Source organism: Dermacentor albipictus, chromosome 5 (assembly GCF_038994185.2).
Source record: "Dermacentor albipictus isolate Rhodes 1998 colony chromosome 5, USDA_Dalb.pri_finalv2, whole genome shotgun sequence".
NCBI lineage: Eukaryota > Metazoa > Arthropoda > Arachnida > Ixodida > Ixodidae > Dermacentor > Dermacentor albipictus.
The window spans coordinates 157,736,601-157,741,712 of NC_091825.1; positions in this window are offsets into that span (position 1 = coordinate 157,736,601).

Consider the following 5,112-nt stretch of genomic DNA (forward strand, 5'->3'; position numbering starts at 1 on the left):
AAAGTCAAGTATCCAGCCAATCAAAGATGCATTTTTTTTTAATATAGCGAACAGATTGTGAATGAGTTTAGGGTGTGAGACAGTGCTAAGGCCTTTGCAAAGTCTGTAAAATAGCATCAATCTGGCCCTATGTCTAAAGAGCTGCTGATATCGCGAACGAATTATGTCTGTTGTGTTATAGTACTAAGGCCGCGTCTAAAACCATGCTGGAAAATGCATGAAATTTCGTTAGTTTCAAGAAATTCCATAATATGTTTAAAGATAATGTGTTCGAGTAATTTACATGAATGTGCTGTTCAGGAGATGGGCCTACAGTTAGTTAGGAATTAAGCGCTAGCTGTCTTAAATAAGGGGAGAATTGAAGCAAGTTTCCATGAGGGAGGAAGAGTGGCGGTTGAGAGAGATTTCCTTAAGTTAATTGTTAGATATCTGTTGCACCAAAGAGAGTATCGAACGAGAAAAACAGTCGGGATACCGTCTGGACCACATGACTTCTTGGTGTTTAAGTTTAGGATTAAGTTAAGTACACCCTCAGGAGACAATGATACATCGTCGATTGGAGGGTTGGGTTCAGAATCAAAAACAGGGATTACCGAGTTATCAGTAGTAAAGACAGAGTGGAAGTAGCTGTTAAAAGAGGAAGCTATTGTCTGCCTTTCAGAAACGGCAACATTGCTAATTATCAACGTGTCCGAGGATGACCCAGGTGGTAAGATAGCTTTCCAAAATTTATGTGTATTAGTCCATTAATTTCGGCAAGGTTACCTTGTAATAAAATTCTTTTGCAGCAACCATTTTAGAACAAAGTTCTTTTTAGCGCTATGGAACTCCATAAGTTCTGTTGACTGGCCAGAGCGTTTCGATGGACGTAATCTGGCCAAACGTCATGATAAATGCTAAAGGTCCCTAGTCATCAAAGGAATTTCACTGCTTGTTTTCTTTGTTTTACAGAGGAGCTGTTAAGCTTTTCGATAAGTCCATTTCGCTCCGACAGAAAGCTCGGCCCAGCTATGCGTCGCCGAGCCACACAACCTTCTCACATCACAGAACCGGCCGCGGTCGCACAGTGGCTATGCTGTTAGGCTACTGAGCACGAGATCGCGGGATCAAATCCCGGCCACGGCGGCCGCATTTCGATGGGGGCGAAATGCGAAAAACACCCGTGTATTTAGATCTAGGTGCACATTAAATAACCCTATAGGTGGTCGAAATTTCCGGAGTCCTCCACTACGCATGCCTCATAATCAGAAGGTGGTTTTGGCATGTAAAATACCATAATTTAATTTATTTTAATCATACACATGCGTACGGCGAAGTCTCACCGCGGCATGGGTGCACGTCCCTCTCCCCAGCCTAGAACAAGCAAGTGTTCACTTAGCAGTGACGTCACTCATATGCTAGAAAGCTCTGAGCAGCCGACAGACGTGTCGCCTCTCTCGCCTATATAGTGAACATGCGCGCACAGCTACAATGGGGAGACCAAAGAAAGGCAAAACTCCCGAGCAAGAATCCGCCTACAAGGAAGCTTGATGCGTGGCTCTGCGGGATTACGGTCGACGAATAGCCGATCCTGCCCATCGAGCCGAGGCTACTGCCGACAAACTCCGTCGCCGAGCCGAGGATCCCGAGTAGCCAAGCCATGCATAACATAGCAAAACTTAGCAAACCCTAGCAACACTTAATGTGAACCTACCCGAGTCATGTATAACTTCGCAAAAACCAGCAATACTTAGCAAAAGCCGGAACTAGCCCCGCTGTGACCCAGCCTTGCACTACTAGGGCAAACTGCCCACATTTTTTTAGAGGAATGAAAAGGTTGATACACTTACTGACAAGATTTTCAAAGAAACTTATCACGGTATTAATATCACTAGTAGTACTTATTAGTTCAAACTCATCAAAAGAATTGCATAGGGCGTCTGCTATTGCCATATCATCAGCGCGATTAAAGTGAGAAAATGTGCAGTAGATGTTTAAAAAGGAAAGGAACCGCGACCTCAGACAGGACATAAGACAAAGTAGAGGACAGGAAATGGCAGTAGACATAGCGGGATTTAGGGACGATGCCTGGAACTGAAATTTAAACAGCACTGTGGTCAGATATTCCATCAATAACATCGCATTCATACCCGGCATTAAAGAGAGATGTAGTAAGAAAAACAAGATCAAGGACTGAAGTTTGCCAAGTGAAATCCTGAACGATTGGGTGCCGGCCACAGGACAATGAAATGTGGACCAACTCACGCCCGATAGCTACTTTGTGTCCGCTCACTTTCGCAGAAGACCAATGAACACCAGGAGCATTAAAATCACCCATGCAGATAACGTTGGATGAAGAGGTATTATAACTATGCAAAAATTCACTTAGGTTGTGAAACTACTTAATATTAGACCCAGCCGGACGGTAAACGACATACTTTCAAGTTGGACTTTACACCACAAAGACTCAATATCAGGCGGGGCAGGGAGTACAGAAAAGTGGAGATGAAATTGAAAAATATAGAGGAGCACCACCTTCTTTCCCGAATTTTGTGTCTCCTCGAACCACTTTGAAGCCAGGGAGGGTTACTGCAGAATTATGCACATCATCATGTGAACAGGTCTCAGTAACACCGATAATATGTGGCGAGCAAGACGAGACCAAGGAATAAAATTTAGATGAATTGCTGCCAAGGCTTCTTTCATTAACGTTTAAAATAGAAAGTTTATTACCAGTACCGTGAAGTCAAGGAGATTTGGTCCTAGCAAGTTTTTCGGCAGGTTTAGTTGAGCCAGCTGATGATCTGACGAGAGTATTGGATGTGCTATCCTAATCGTATCATACCCTGTCGATAAATATGTGATCAAATCGATGTTGGACCCATGAGCCATTATCCCTGTGAGAGCAGGACGCTTCCCGGAGCTTCTTGCGAATATTTTGAACCTGTGGCGAGAAGTCTCCTGAAAGACAAAAGCTTGTGTTTTTAAGTTTGTAGCAATTTTTCAGCACCAGCACTTCATCCTGAAAATAAAGGAGCTTTATAATAACGGGACGTGATCGGCCTCTAAAATTATTGCCGAGCCTATGACACCTTTCAGTACGCGGGCATGCGATCTTAAGAGTGTCCTGGAACCACTTAGCCATGTTGGAAGAAAGTTCCTCATAATTCTCGTTAGGGCCTCCGCTGAGACCATGTATAATAATGCTGTTTCTACGCAACCTGTTTTCTAAATTGTCGTTTCTGCAAGAGAGAGTCAAGATAGTGTTTTTTTTTAATTGCTGGGTTTGAGCGTATAGGTTGTCATTAGAAGCCTGCGCATCACTAGACGTTGAGGGTTACTCCAGAGAAGATACACGAGCTTCCAAAGTCTCAAACCTCGTGTTGACAGGTGATTGAAACATTTTGATTTCAGCAATACCCAGATCCAGCTTATTTTGACCCTTTAGGAGTTCAGAAAGCATTTCCACTACGTTGGGTTGTTTACCAACTGTCAACCGGGTTTGGGAGCCAAGATCGCGCTCAGAACGAGCGTTGGAACCAGGTTTAACTTCCACATCGCCGCTCAATAAAAGCCTCCGGGTCGCATTTAACAAAGCAGAAAGCAAAAAAATATAGACAAAACCATGGTAGCAGTCATGTGGCGAGGGAACAGCAGCGTACATCGGTCATCAGAACGGATGCGCCGAGAATTGGCAAGGTAACATAACCGCGTGATAAACAGACAGGGGATCAACATGGTGCCCACGCTGCTGTTGCCTCGCCCACTGAAGAAGGGAGCTGCCGGGGACGCTTTTATAGTCATAAACCATGTCGTCGGGCAACTTGGTCTGTCAGTGACTGGGTGGTAGATTATGACGTTATCTTCTCCAGCGGAACATGCGGGATACGGACCGTTGAAGCGAGGAGCAGTTGTTGTTGTTGTTGTTGTTGTTGTTGTTGTTGTTGTTGGTGGTGGTGGTGGTGGTGGTGGTGGTGGTGGTGGTGGTGGTGGTGGTGGTCTTTTTAAATCGAAGGGCGGTGAGTCCCTGATTGCAAATGTCAATCATCCAGATCCGTTCGGAGCCCTGATTTAGAATGTGCAACGGAATGTGTCTGGGCGGAGATTTTTGGTGCTGGTAGTAATATGCTATTAGTATGGAATTTCTATGTTGCGCCTCATGAATATTAAGATGTAGTACGTGACCATTCTAGCCACTATTGCAAATGTTATATCGGTCCATGCTAGCCATTAAATACTCATAATTGGTTATTTTAATACGCCTGGCATATCCTGGCAAACTGGTGAAATTTGAATCCATTCTTTCTACTTATCTGCCAAGTGCAACTCGTTACTTGCTCTTATAACTTCTACATATCTGCGCCAATTTAGCAATATTTTAAACTCCTGTGGCAATGTACTAGACCTATGCCTTAGTAACGCAGAAGATGTGAATGTGTCCTGTGGCGACTTTCTCCTTATTAAGCCAGATAAATATCGTCCCCCACTTCATATTTCATTATAATTCGCCATACCTTGTAGCAGGAGATTAAAGGATACACAACACCTCTATTTTTTAATCTCTCAAGCGGTTTTTAATTTCTCAAGAGATTACGGGGGTTTTTACCACTTAGGATAATGCGGACTGGTCTTCAGTAGTAGAACTAAGAGATGTTAATGACTAAGTCACGGCAATCACGAATATCATGCACGATGGAATAAAGAGCTTTGTGACACTAAAAGGTGCTTAACGCTCTAAATTGCTCCACTGGTTTTCTGTTGAACTGAAAACAACTTTGAAGCTAAAAGACCGTGCTCACAGGAAGGCACAGCGTACAAATCAGGAACACTGGCATATAGATATTAAAATGTACAGAGCACTCTCTAAACGTCTTTACAAGCGTGATTATCCCATCTATGTAGCACATGTGCAAGCTAGTACTTCTAAAAATTCAAAGTATTCTTGCAGACCCATTCGTGAACAGTCATGCAACAATACGAAATAAGATATCTCTCTACTCAGTGGCGACGACCAACATGTCCCAGATGGCGCGGGCGCCTTCGCCTTACATTTCGGGTCTGTGTACAGTGAAGGGTACAGTGACGGAGTTAGTGAGCTTTCCAATCACCCTTCCTTGGATACAAGTTTACTGG